At 49.9% G+C, this 14,734-nt stretch overlaps 1 long non-coding RNA gene across 1 annotated transcript; it reads right to left on the bottom strand.

The window, feature by feature from the left end:
* Positions 1-287: 287 nt before the first annotated feature.
* Positions 288-1,245, bottom strand: LOC309864236. The gene is made up of 2 exons (XR_014311405.1): positions 1,095-1,245; positions 288-542 (listed from the first exon to the last, which is right to left on the bottom strand). It is a non-coding gene; the product is annotated as an uncharacterized lncRNA (long non-coding RNA).
* Positions 1,246-14,734: the final 13,489 nt, after the last annotated feature.

Raw genomic sequence — 14,734 nt, 5'->3', positions numbered from 1 at the left:
TCTGCTTCTCCCTCTTCCTCTGCCCTTCCCCCCTGTGCTCCATCTCTCTCTCTCTGCTCTCTCTTTCAAATAAATAAAATCTTAAAAAATAGTTAATCTTCTAAATATATAATTTGTGATCAATAGTAAGGTAACTTAGATTATTTAGGGACTGCATGCTTTAAAAATTTTTGTTTAATAAAAATCTATTAACCAGTTCCATTGACAAGCATTGTTGGCTACATGACACAGGGTTAGTCCCTGAAAAATGTGTCTCGCTTCCCATATCATAGAATGTGTACACCGTATACTCATATATTGTAATTATTTATTTCTGGACTACAGATATTTAATAAAAGAGGCCTTGAAATAAGACATAAAATAAACATTCATACGCCGCTTTGCTAAAATCCCGTTTTTGCACCATGCACGCACATCACGGCGCTGATGCGGACATCCGTGTGTGGGCTCCAGACAAGCATCCGCAGAGCCAGTGGTTTGATGAGATGCCAGATGACTGATAAAGGGATGGTAGCTCCCTCTTACGTCACAAACAAGGCTGACTGTAATGAAGAACGGAGAAAGAAATGAGCGATGGCATATACTCACGTATGAAGGCATATACCATACACTCAAATATATTAGACTCTTACATGTTTGTACACACAACTGCTTTTTATATAGAGATATATTTTCTATACTTTTCACTGACGGATTGTATTCCAGAAATTAGCGTGGAATTTAAAATGTGTTTTCTCATGGAAGCAAACATCTTAAATGACATTTAGAACCTAGGTCAGTTGCAAAATAATCTGTAACTGACCTGAAATAATGCAAGCAACAAACCTGGGCTCTAAACTCCCCAAAGGACTCTAAGTTCTGAGTCCTGAGCCTGGCGCTCTGACCTGGGGACCCCAGGCCCCCTCGAGAGTAGACCACCCCTTTCTTTTATTTCTACCCCACCACCAAAGAGTAAATCCATCTTAAGAAACACATGGACCTCAGATTTTTAAAAATCTGTATTAGGGACAAACAAAACAGTGGAAAGGAAGCCTTACATATTCTACTTCCAGAGATTCAAAATAGTGAAACCCCTCATAATACATTTAAGGTACCTCTTAGAAACAAGCTTTTCCTTTATATTTAGAGCCTTCAGGAACATCAGCTGAGATGATTCTCCAGCAGAAATTCTAGATGATTCCACAGCTGGATCCAACTTGACCAAACGTGTACAGCTCACTGGAGATTGAGAATTTATTTTTTTGTTTGTTAATACCCTGAATCAAAACACGCATTCTGTCTTGAGGCATGCCTAGCTGTCATTGATCATTGTGATGAAAAAAATAGTGATTATTTTGTAAAGCCTTTTAAAAATGTTTCCTTGAAACCTAGTCAACACTCTGGAAATGTATAGAGGTGAAGACTCTATGCAAGATTTCTTCTTAGTGTCCTTTATTGAGAAATTTGGTCGGCAAACATCTGTTAGTGGCACCTGTTTTCTGATTGAAATCTAGCCTGAGTATTGAAACTTAATTAGTTAGGTCAGTCTGGAAGCTGCACCAGAAAACACAATTTCTTGGCATAATGCGAACAGATGGATTCTGAAGCCACCAAGGATTATTCCAAACCCACTGTTCTCATGGAAATATCAAATAAGATTCTCCATGTCCCTAAGTAATAGCTTTAGACCAGCTCTGTTGAGGTCATAGGAGGGCCCTGTGAACTGATGCTCTATTATCTTACTGAAATCTTCGGGTGCCTTGCCTTCCATAGGCATCTGCCCAAGATCTGGATAAAAATTAACTTTCTGCCATAAAATCTAACCCAAGAGCATGATAGAAGGTAATTGAAAACATGACCCTTTCAGGAAGCTCAGAACCACCTCGAGTTCTCCTTTTACCCTGGTCTGGAGCTCTCCATGTGCCCCCTCCCCTTCACAAAGACACCCCTTCACTTCTGCTTCTGTCTTATACAGGATCCAAGCTAGGGACCTCGTAATACAAACCCGGTCACCTCTGGACATGGCATCTTCCCTGTGACGTGGCACTTCCTCGGGACCCACAGACTTCTCTGTCTCTCCAGGACTGAACTTCCAGCTGCGATGGCTGATCTACTTTTAAATTCTAGCATTTCTTTCTTCCAGACACCTCCTTATCAGTTCATCGGCAGGTGGGATCTGTCCTAGAAAGAATTCCTTAACTCTTTCCTCAGCATCCCTCACCTGCCAGGGGCAAGGCTGAGCCGCAGAGCTGCAGAGGAGAGCAGTGCTCTTTCTAAGAAGGGAGCAGATTTTCTCTCTCTCTGTCTCTCTCTCTCTCCCTCTCTTTCTTTCTTTCTAATGTCTATCAAGGCATCAGCTGCTTTGCTGAGTTGTCTAAACCTGGATTAACCCAACCTCAAGTTCAGGGTGAACGGAACTTACAAGTCAGGCATTTGTGCCCCATTCCTTTCTAGGAAACCTTACAGCAAGATCAAAGGGTTCAAGGGTGATCTGTAGGATGGAAACGGGTTTCCTCTCCGTTCTTTGTGGGGCCACCACCCTCCACTCACTGAGTCCGTGGCCCATCCAAGGGGCCCTGGCCCTGCCCAGAAGACAGAAGTCAGTTCTTATCCCAGAGTGTCTATGTAGAGTTTTCTACGGCCAGGCCAGAGACCATGACATGAAAAGAAAATACCAACTAGTAGAGCTTAAACAGAGATTTGTAAGGAGAGCAACTGGCGTTTTTTTTCTGTACCACAGGGAGAAGAGTGGAGAACTCTGGATTGAGGGAAGACTTTGGAGCAGTGGAGGGCTCCCCTGCCCCCCACTCAGTGGGGTCTTGGTGAGGGAAGTCTGCTGTTCTCCATAGCTTTGCGGGGAACCTGAGGGCAGACGGCACCAGGGCCTCACTTCTTGGGTCAAGTCTAAGGAGACACGCCGTCTGCGGGCCGGCATGTGAATGCCTAGTGGAAATCATAGCAGGTCAGTAAAAGCAGAGAGACGGAGGCAGCCCATCTCCCTGGCTCCAAGACCAGGCTAGGAAGAGCCGCTGGATGTGTCCTGGGCGCAGAGCCACATGGAGCCCCTCTGCACAAATCAGGAAAAGGGTCCTCAAGACCCATTACTTCCATCCATTGGGGAAATTCATCATAGACTGATTTTTATAAGAAGACCGCACTTTACTGACATTCAATACAAGATCCTCTGGGCAAACACACAGATCTGTGAGGTTTACGATATGAGCAGCACCCTAGCGGGGCAGGAACCCTGCCTGTGGTCAGATGGGGTCCCTCGAGCAGATGCCCTAAGTCCCAGCCCCCCGCAGTCCATGCAGATGCCGAAGATGCCTTGAGAGGAGTCGCGTCTCTGTGGCGGCCACTGGGCAGAGAGAGTGATGGAGAACCAGAGGCTCGTTCCCAAAGGACACCGTGACCAGCACCACACAGATTCTGAAGAAGCTCCCAGTTCAGGCCAAGAGGGAACTCTCACCTGACCAAGGAAATCCCGGATTTCAACTGAGTTTACCTAGACCAGTTTTCCTTTTTTTTTTCCACTGTGGAGGTTCAGAGTTGGAAATGAAGTAGTTCTCAAAATGTGGCTTTTTTTATAACCCAGTTTGTGACTATGACATTTGTGCCCATCACAAAGAGGGGCTTGGTCCCTGGCCAGGTCATGTTCCTACCTTGGCAGCATGAGCGGCCGACACGGGCATGAAATCAGCCCCTTTTTCCCACCCTCTGGCCTTGTTCTAGCTACTGTGGCTTCTCCTACACACAGAGAGAGGCTTCTCCTCAGTCCTATACCAGCCAGCCTCTCCTCCACAGTCACAACACACCTGCCTCTCCTCCCTACACACACACACACACACACACACAGAAAGATTTTTCCTCATGCACAAGCAGGCCCCTCAGCTTGCTGCCTAGAAATATCCTTCGGGCACCACAGGATGCACTTGGCTCAAACCGTCTCTAAAACAGCCACCCATCCCCCCATCGGTCTCCTGCCCCTTTCCTTGCTTTTAAAGTTTTTCGTTGCAGTTTTTGCTTCTCAACATTATCTACAATATTGAAGTTGTTTATGATGTTTCCGCAAATAGAACATAAATCCCGTAATAAGCAGGGACCCTGTCGCGCTCACTCCTGTACTCCCAGTGCCTGGAGCCATGCCCGGCACATAGTAGGTGCTCAGGGTCTTTTGAACGGCTGAAAGAGCTTAATTTAGGGGGGACTCAACACTGCAGGAAGCAGGTGGCCACTCCCCAGTGCCTGTCCTTGGGAAGCCGCACTTGCCCAATTATCCTGCCGCCCTTGGCTCCAGCTTCAGAAGGCCCATCAACGCCTAATTTCCCTACTGGCTTCAGGCGAGTCGGAGAAATACCAGTATCCCGTGTCTGCGGGAAAGATCTATTTTTCTCGTTGATGGATTTTTCGTACCGTCATCGTAACTGCTCGGGCTTAATGGTGTGTGTGCAAATGCTGCTGGTTTGAGCCCCTTAAAAAATAAACTGGAAAAAAAAAAAGAAAAGAAAAGAAAAAACAGAAGGCAGTGAGGGAGTATTAAAAAAAAAAAAAAAAAAAGGTCGTCACCCATTTTCTAAAACAGGATGAAGCCCCTTTAGCATCATCCTCACAAGCGAACTTCGCGCGGACTCTCACAGGGAGGCTGAGCGGACTCCGCAGTTGGGGGGGGGGTGCTGTTAATTTCACAGCCACCTGTCATGGCTTCAACGGCACTGACCGCCCGTGTGAGTCCCTGCCGGTGCCCCCCCCCCGCCCCTCCTGACTTCTGCCCCTCTGTTCATGGCCATTTCATGACTCATTGAGCCTCCCCCGAAGGAGTAAAGGAGAGGAGAATCAATAACCTGAACTAGCCTTCTAGAATTCCTTTGTCAGCAGAAGTGGTTCCAGCTTGAGGATTCAAGAGAAGAGGTCAAAACTGTCCCTAAAGCTAGATTCGGGGTAATCCAGCACAAGAACAGAGGATGGCTAGGAAAGCGCTAGCTCTGGAGACCTGCGGACTGTACCCTCTGCCCTCCATGGTCCCCTCCCTTCTCGTCACTCCCTCCTGTGTGTCCACCCCCTGCGAGCACGTGATCTAGGGGTCCCCCCCAGAAGCAAACCCAGTCATGCCCCTATCCTGTTTGAATCCTTGCTTCCTCATCTTCAAACCCCATACTCCAGTGGCCCTAAAATCATAACCTCTAATCTCCAAGTTCCTACCGGATGCCTACCAGGCCCTTCTCTCTGAATCAGAGCCCCCTTTAGAGACTTCCTTCCACAGGAGCACTGAACCGCCCCCCCCCTCGCCACCGCTGCTACGTACCCCTGGATGCTAATCGCTCTCCAATCTGGTCATTATCTCCCCAACTCCACTGTGAGGCCTTCGAAGACAAGGAGAGCATTTTCCTCTAAGAATCCCCCAGTGTCTGGACCATTGGAGCTTCCAAAAAAAAAATCTGACTTGTGAATGAATGATAAATGTACGATTCGGTTCTCTTACACTTTCCTTGGATTCAAGACGTTGAACCACAGCATCCAAAGTCAGAACTTGAAATAGTGCCCCAAATGTCATTAGAAGCAGCACTGTCACCACATACCTGTTGGAATGGCCCAGATCCCAACAGGGGCAGCAGCAGAAGTGACAGGAGCTCTCATTCATTGCTGCTGGGAGAGCAACACGGCGCGGCCGCCCAGGAGAGAACAGCCTGGTGGTTTCTTATGAAACTGAACATACTTTTGGGGCGTCTGGGTGTTGGCTCAGTCAGTTAAGCGTCCAACTTTTGATTCCAGCTCAGATCATGATCTCGGGGTCGTGAGATTGAACCCTGTACTGGGCTCTACGCTGGGCGTTCAGCCTGCTTAAGATTCTCCCTCTCCCTCTGCCCCTCCCACACCTCTAAAAATAAAAAAATAAAAAATCTGAACATACTCTTACTGTAAGATCCTGCAATCATGCTTCTTGTATTTACCCAAAATAAATTGAAAACTTATGTCCACACAAAAGCCCGCACATGGGCATGTATAACGACTTTGTCCATAACTGCCCAAACTTGGAAGCAGCCAAAATGTCCTGCAGTAGGTGGCTGGATATCTGAAGAGGGACACAGGCAGTCACTGGAATACTATTTAGCACTAAAAAGAAATGAGCTCTGGAGCCATAAAAAGAGATGGAGGACTCTTAATTGCATGTTACTGAGCAAAGAAACCCATCTGAGCTGGCTGTATCCCGTATGGTTCCACCTCTGTGGCATTCTGGAAAAGGAAAACTGTGGCAACAGTAAAAAGACCAGTGCTTGGGTGGGGATGGGGGGCATTAAGGGAGGAGGGAGGAGTAAGAGGGACACAAAGGATTTTTAGGGCAGTGAAACTACTTGGTATGATATTATAATGGTGGTCGTATGTCATTGCACGTTCATCCAAGCCCATAGCATGTACACCACCGAGAGGGAACGCTACTAACGTAAAGTCTGGATTTTGTAGGTCCATCCACTGTAGTCAGCGCACCCCTCGGTGAAGGATGCTGTTGGCAGGGGAGGCTGTGAGTGCAGGGGCTGGGGGGATGTGGGAACTCTGCACTCTCTGCTCAATTTTTCTGTGAACCAAAACTGCTTGAAAAAAGAAAATCTATTGGGGCGCCTGGGTGGCTCAGTTGGTTAAGCGCCTGCCTTCAGCTCAGGTCGTGATCCCAGGGTCTGGGGATCAAGCCCCATATCGGGCTCCCTGCTCAGTGGGGAGCCTGCTTCTTCCTCTCTCTGACCCTCACCTGTGCTCTCTCATGCTTTCTCTATCTCAAATAAATAAAATCTTTTTTTTTTTTTTAGATTTTTTATTTATTTATCAGAGAGGGGGAGAGAGCGAGCACAGGCAGACATAATGGCAGGCAGAGGCAGAGGGAGAAGCAGGCTCCCCGCTGAGCAAGGAGCCCGAGGTGGGACTCAATCCCAGGACGCTGGGATCACAACCTGAGCCGAAGGCAGCTGCTTAACCAACTGAGCCACCCAGGCATCCCTCAAATAAATAAAATCTTTAAAAGAAAGAGAAGAAAATCTATTAATTAAAAAACATACACTGGCCACAACTGCAAAAAAAAAAAATGATGATGTGATCATAATGATCAAAGCAAATGCACACACACACACACACAGTGGGGTGAATCATGCTATCAACAGAGGACAGTTCCCAAAGGGGTCTCCCTTGAACAGTCACAACTGGAACAATGTCCCATCACGTGCCCTCAGTCCTGGGTCTGACCCTAGGCAGGCCCAGCAGGCTCTCTTTCCCCTGGATCAGCTGCCCCCCTGCCCCCAGTAGGGCCCAGTTCCTGCCTGAAGACCGGGATGCTGGGATATGATGCTCAGGTCCACCCGCGTTTCTGGGAGCTGGGACTCTGCTGCCCTGTGAGCTGGCCACCAGGAACACCAGCTCAGGATTTCCTGGGTTGGGTCTATTTTAGGCTTACTATCAGTGGTTGGTTTCCTTTGCAGAACAAGAGCTTATTTAGGCTTGCACACATCCAGCTGCCTGATTTAGAAGGACTTCAAGGGATCTTAAGAGGAAATGTGTTTGAAAAAAAATAAAATAAAAACATTCTACTGTGACACATCGAAGTAACGAGGGCCCGAGGGTTCTCCCGCATTGTGTGTGGTTACCTCTGAAGACGGGGAGGGCATAAGAGCCTTCCTGTCCCCTTGGCAACGTGTACCCGCTGCAAACAGTTTGTGGAGAACATTCGTAAGTTACCCCGATATATTCCTTTCTACGAAGGGCTGGATCTCGCTATTCTGTAGTGAGTAGAAGCCTGACCGGGGTGCTGTGCTGTCCCAGTCAGGTCCCCATGAGGGACCCCGTCTCTCAGAGACTGCTGTAGAGTGAAAAGACCACCCAGAGTGGTCAGACCCGGGGCTTTGGGCCCCGCACTCACCACGGCCCAGCGAGTGTTAAGGTTCTTCACTGTGTGTGTCTCCATTTCCAACTCAGAGTCCGTAGCTTTAAAAGAAGAGAACGTGGCCACGTAGAGTAACAGAAAAAATGGTCATGGGGAAACTAGTCTTTATGAAGATAAACCATGGTTTGAGCAAGTTTCTCTGGTTAGCCACTCCTCCCCCCAATGCTCTACGGAAGACAGCTCCAGGGACGCAGAAGGAACCCAAAGAGTGATATTGGGCCCCAACTTGCCTGGAGTCCACAGTTCCTCTGTCCGACTCATCGGCACTATCAGCCAGTGAGGGAAGCGCGGCGGACACCCACATCAAAGTCAAACAGGAGGATTTGTCACATCACGGAGATAACCCAACGTCAGGCTGGCTTGAGCCAAGGGCTAAGTTGATGTCATAAGGACTCGATCTCTCAACCTCTCTCTCCCTCTCTCCGCCTCTCAGCTCTGCTTTCCCCCACATTAACCTCACACTCACACAGAATCGGAGTGACACAACAGTCACTGATGTCCTCTGGCTTATGTCCTTCCAGGTCAGCAACCCCAGTGAAGGAGAGTGGGGGGACTCCCTCCTCCACATCTGCCAAGTCCTGGAACACAACCTCATAAGGCCTCCATGGGCCGTGCTCAGGGCTGAGCCAGCTCCAGGAGCGGGAGGACTCTGGTGGCCTGAGGTGCTCCCCCCTGCCACAGGTCTAGAGGCAGCCTCCTTCAAATGACGGGAACCGAGAGTAGAGAGGGGTGGCTCACCACGCAGACATCGGGGTGGGCTGGCTTCGGGGTGGACAAAGCAGCGACCGTCTCCTGACTTTCCCTTACATAAACCACTACTGGGTGAACCAGCGTGTAGACAAGGTCAAGAGCACCACAGCTCAGCCAGTCTCAAGAGGGCTAGCATAGACCAACTCTTCATCCAAAACAAGGAACAGGAGCTTACAGGGCAGTTGCCAAGCCCAAATCTAGAACCATCCATTGCCGTGTGCTTCCCTCACCCTCACATCTGTTTGGCCAACGAGGTCTTTCAACCTCAAGAAAACAGCAACATAACCTCCCTTTTCTGTGCCCCCCCACCACTCCCAAAGTCAACCAGGATCCCTTGGATGCCTTTCTTAGGGCTGCTGAGTACCCTGACTTCTGTATTCTCTCAGTTCTGGATACTAGAAGTCCAAAATCAAGGCATCAGCAGGGCCACGCTCCCTCTGGGAGGCTGGGTAGAAGCCTGCCTTGCCTCTCCCAGCTCCGGGGAGTGGTGGCAATGCTTGGCCTTCCTTGGCCCACAGCTGCATCTCCCCAGTCCCTGCCTCGGTCCCCTTGGGGCCTTCCCCCTGTGTTTTCGTGTCTTCACATGCATTTTCCCTGTTCTTATAAGGACACCAGTCAGATTCGATTAGGGCCCATCCCAACTGCACCTGCAAATACCCTATTTCCAAATAAGGTCACATTCCCAGGTACCACAGGTTAGGACTTCAACAGATCTTTTTGGGGAACACAAGTTCAACCCATGACATCACCTCTTGCCTAAGCCATGGATGGAAAACTCCCAATGGTCCCTTCCAATCTTAATCTTACTCTTTCCAATCTGGTCTCCAACTACAGCCTGAGTGGTTTTCTAGAATACTCCCTTCTCAAGCCCTCCACCGGTTCCCCAATAGCATCCGCAGCGCGAGTAGCATCCACAGGGCGAATTCCAAAGACCTGGATGACATAGACGAAGGCTTGTCTGCAAACAGCGTCTCACCTCTGTTCATGTTGTTCACATGTGCAGTTCCCTGAAATCAGGAGGCAGGGCCCACCCCATAGGGCAGCACCGGAAACCACCAGGGTCGGTGGGGAGCAGGCAGGGTGGGGAGGAAAATGCAGGCAAGACCCTTCCCTGTGGTTTCTGAGGGAAGGAATGGAAGAGGCAGGGCAGGCAGACTTGGCATTGGCAAGTTGGGGTCTGGGGAGGAAGGGCTCTCCCTAGTGTCCGGCACCTGGGTCTGGGTCTGGGTCTGTCTGGGTCTGGCCCTTGGGATTAGGGCAGGTGCACAGAGGCCCAGGGTGTGACAGCCAGATGGAGGAGGCGGCTGGGGCTGGACTCTGGATTGGTTAGTTTGCATATGAAAAAGGTGCCTTCTGGGCAACTGATTTGCTGTCTCCAGGAGTAGACTAGCCCTGGGAGGGGCAACCCCTCAGGGTCAGTAAGAATGAGATGCCAAACCTCCTAGAAGCCTGAGGTATGTAGGGCTGCATCCTTTCTGTATTCCAAGCCCCCGCTGGCCAGAGTCCTCTGTCTGTCATTCCGGGCTGTGTTTGCATCAGAAGCTGCTACTTTAGTGTCTGTGATACTGAGTGATGCACACACCCAGGACGGAGCCTTTCCTGAGGCCATTAAATGTGACAAACCGGGTTAATCCAGATGCCCCACTGGAGGTGTCCATCCTGCCCTCCATGGAAATGGCAGCACAGGCTCCGGTCCCTGAAGGCGTGGCCCGCCCTGTGCGGCTGTACGGAGTGTGGACTTAGCACCCGGAAGTACAAGGAGTCGTGTCCTCGCGGGGGGCTGAGTCCACGTGCAAGCGCACAACGGCAGGTGTGAGGAGCGTGTTCAAGGCTCCCACGAGCTCTTCACGTGCCTTGGCTTTTGGCGACTCAGAGTGGTGCAGCGAAACATCATATATTTAAGCCGTATGTAATCATTAAAAGAGCAAGCCAGTTCTCGATCCAAAAGTACGGTATTTCCATAAAATTTCTGGGGGGGGAAATACGCAACCCTTATGCAACGGTTTCATCCAGGGTTCCTCACCTTCTCACCCCCTGGGACTCCTTGTCTTTTTTTTTTTTTTTTTCTTGCCATGGCTCCTTTGGAGTCCCTGGTAAGATAATAATTATTTTATGCTCCCATTTTCTTATAAACCAAGCACATGCCTATCTGTCAATCTCAGCTTCGGGTCATCTAGAGATAAGCAGCATCTCCATGGTGAGTTTGTTTCATTCTAGCCAAAAGCGAAGGAACATGCCGTGTTGGTTAGCCCGTGTAGCATCATTGTGAGCAAGCCCGAGACATCCCACACACTTCGGGATATACTGAAAATAAGCCATGAACCCTCATGGAGACTTAGAGATGCCCTAGAGTCAGGAAGTTGTGGGCTTGGGAACCATCAGACCACAGCTGGAAGGACCCAGGGCAACTGAGCCCACGTATCCCTGCCTGATGAAAAAAAATGCCATCTGCCGGCTCCTTCAGAGGAAGGCTAACTTCACAAGGACAATAACATCCGTATGTGTTCTACCCACCACGCTACTGCTAGGCTTTGCTTTAGTCAATCATCCTGTCAGTCTTATGAAACAGGCTATGAAAGTACAGTAGAATCCAAGGTCCTGGGTGAACATGGGACACCCTCCCCCGGACCCCCGACTTCAGAAGCTGTGCTCTGACCTCCGCATTGTGCTGGAACGTGGGCTTTGAGGATCTGTGAAGGAAACTCTCTATTCGCCTGCCTGGCTTGCTGTGACAAGGCAGGATCAGCCAAACAGACACTTCTCTTCTCATGGTTCTGGACACTGAAAGCCTAAGATCAAGGGGCCATCGGGACTGGTTCCAGGTGAGACCTCTCTTCTGGCTTGTAGACAGCCACCTTCTTGCAGTGTCCTCACATGGCCTCTTCTCTGGGAGCGTGAAGACAGAGAAAGAGATTGAAAGAGAGGAAGAGATTGAGGGAGAGAGAGAAACAGAGAGAGAAAGAGCTCCCAATATTTCTTAGGGCCCTACCTTTATGACCTCATTTAGCCTTAATTATTTCTTGAAAGGCCTTGTCTCCAAATGCAGTCATATTGGGGGTGAGAGGTCCGGCATATAAGTTAGGGGAACACAACTAAAATCACTACACTTTTGTGGATAAACTCAAAAGCTACCACCTAGGGTGTCCAGACCCTGCGTGTCCCCTCCGTGTGGAATCAGGCTCATTTGAGGGGTCTGGGCACCTGGGGCCCAGGCCTATCAATATGGAAAGGTGATTTTCTAATCAGAGTTCAAAATTCTCTGGCTTCCAGGAAAAAAAAAAACAAAACCATGAGTTTGCAAACAGAAAAGACTCTGCTCTGAGGGGGCTGAAGAAACATGAAGAATGTGGGTGCTGGCTTCCGGCAGCTCGGAATTCAAGTGCCGGTTCAGGTGCCTATAAGCTGGGTGACCTTGAGTAAATCAAGCAGTCTTTCCAAGGTCAATGTTTCCATCTTCCAGATGTCACCGCCAGCCCCTACCAACCCTCACTGCGTTGTTGGGACGGAGTGGAGATGAGCCAGCTTGTATCGTGCTCTTGACCCATAATAAAAACTTAGAAAACCTCAGCCAGACACTAGACTGTCAGTTGCACTACCAGTCCCCGGTGTGAAGGTCTGGAAGGAAGCCCTTTCGCCATTGGCTGTGCAGCATCTCCAGGTCCCTCTCCTTCAAGTCACCAAGGATTGCTATAAATGCAACATCTGCCCATTTTGTGAGCCGATGATTGTCACCATTCAATTAAATTACACACCTTCAGGTATTGGGCAAAGGCAGTATCTCCTGGGAGTGGGTCTAAACTTGCGTCCCGATCCAGTCAGACGTGTCTGAGAGACCGCACTGTCACGAGGGCAGGAGCAGAGCAACTGAGCTAAATAAATTATCCAGTCACTGTCCTAAGTGACTTACAACCAGCCTTTCCCATCTCTGGGATTCTGCTCCCTCAACTATGAAATGATGCTGGGGTCCTTGGTTCCCTCAGCTATGGGGTACCTGTGTGGCTCAAGACACTGTCCCCTACTTCCTGGGGCTGAGAACCAGGGAGCTGGCTGACTGAGCAAGTCTGGCTTCTCCACCTTCCCATATCCCTGGTCAGACTCCAGCAAAGAGCAGGAGGGAGGTGGGCGGGCAGGCAAGGGTGGGCTCTGGCCCTGTGGCAGGTGGTGCTCCCCAGTGTAAGAAGCTGCTCCTCACAGACCGACCAGTTGCTGGTGGACTCTGCTCTGCTCCTGGGGTGAACTACTCTGTGTCGACAAGCCTCAGTTTTCCCTGTCTATAAAGTGGGCACAATTCCCTGTCCTCCATAGTATCACTTAAGGGGTAGAGATGGCCCATGCGAACACATATCTAATGGGTAGCTCTTAATCAGTAGTAGCTATTACTGTCTCACAGTTGTGGTTTGACAGTTCTTAGGGAGCTGGGCTGTCAGATGGGAAGAGAACTGAAGCCCAGTTCCGGGGATGCTCTGGGATTTCAGGCTAGACAGGAGGACAAGGGCTGAGCACTCTCCGATGCTGGGCTTCTCCGAGCAGGCATCTCCTAGCACATGATAACGGGGTCCCCTCCAACAGAGGGTCCCCTTCCTGAAATGCCTGGTCGTGGACACAGAACAGGCTAGCAAGGCAAACACATGGTTTGGGCAAGCTTTTCCCTTTGCAGCGAGTGTGTTTCTTTCAGTAAGATGGAACTTTCCAGCATGTTAGTCTCCCTTTGCTGGTTCCTCCACGGAAGAGCAAGCAGTTATGCAGGAGGTAACTAGGGGAGGAAGGAGACATAGAAAAGAGTGTTTCTCTTAGACCTTCCTTTCTGACCGCTGCTGGGTTCCATGATGTCTCCTGGGCTCCCACAGATTTTAAAGACTGAATAAACCTGAGGCCCTGAGACCATGTTATCGGCTCCTATGGGAGCCACATGGAAAGCAGAAACAGGTTTTCTGGTGGCCGTTTCCTGTTCGTCGATGGAGAGGGAAAGAAAAACAAAGCAATACGAGGCATAGTGGGAAAAGTTTATTAAAAAATGGCTCACCGCAGAACATGCCCCCACCAGACAGTGTACCCTGCGTACTTAGCCTGTGTCAGTGAACCAATCATCGATAAGCAGCGTGCGGTTGCCATGGCTGGTTGGCTCATTGGATTCCTCTTCTGACACCTGGAGTCTGCCAGGAAGCAGGAAGGGAGCATGCGTGGTTTGGGGGCAGGTGGCTGACATTGTCTGCTACCCAATCAAAGAAACCACCTCAGCACAGGAGAGAGCCCCCTATAGGGAGCAGGAGCCTGTGGCAGCCGGAAGAGACTCTTTGTACAGGGGTGTCTGTCCGTGGGAGAAGTATAGGCTCAGGTCATTTGAACCTGTGGAGGGGAATGCCCTGTCAGAGTTGGGGAGTGGTCTGGTGGGCTCTGGGGTCTGAGCCCCTTACCATCACCCACAGCTGCTGTGGTGCACAGAACACCTGCCCACCTGGGAGTGGCAGGGAAAGGGCCATGGCCTGGACCAGCCCACCTTCCCTGTCCCTCAGCCTCCCGTCGACCCATTCACCCTTCCCCCCACCTCTACTCCCCTATGAAAGCTCGGGCCTGGAAGAGAAATTCTGCTTGCCAGAGGTTCCATCAGATCATCCTCAATCTGGAAAAGGTGCCAGAGGACAAAGGTGTCCCCTTGAGGGGACCCTAAACTATCATCATCTCCCATGACAACAGATGTCTGCTTCCTGCCTGAATGAGCTTTGCTCTGTGCAGAAACTTAATATCTCATTGACTTGTATTATCTTTGACTCACTGGGAACGTACAACTTCAGAAAACAATTTTGCCAACTCCTCTAACACGATTTTCTGGGTCAACCGCTATGTGAGAAGCAGCGGGTGGTTTCCATTTTAGAAGAGAACAGGTTATCTGCTACCCCAAGATAGCTGACCGCATCTCACATATCCAGGCTCGCACGATAGTCTTACCTTCAGGATGGCAACTAAAATCCATCCCTTATGTCTACAGTGATGGGTTGTTGGTGCCCATCCGGAGTACTGGGCCGAGAAGGGCTCAGGCTGCACCAGAAGGAGTACTGTATGCCCTTCGCAATGGCTCCGTGA

This window comes from Mustela nivalis (genome assembly GCF_964662115.1).
Source record: "Mustela nivalis genome assembly, chromosome: 5".
Classification (NCBI taxonomy): Eukaryota; Metazoa; Chordata; class Mammalia; order Carnivora; family Mustelidae; genus Mustela; species Mustela nivalis.
Note: the sequence above shows the minus strand (reverse complement) of the source record. Positions and strands in the feature narration are given on the sequence as shown.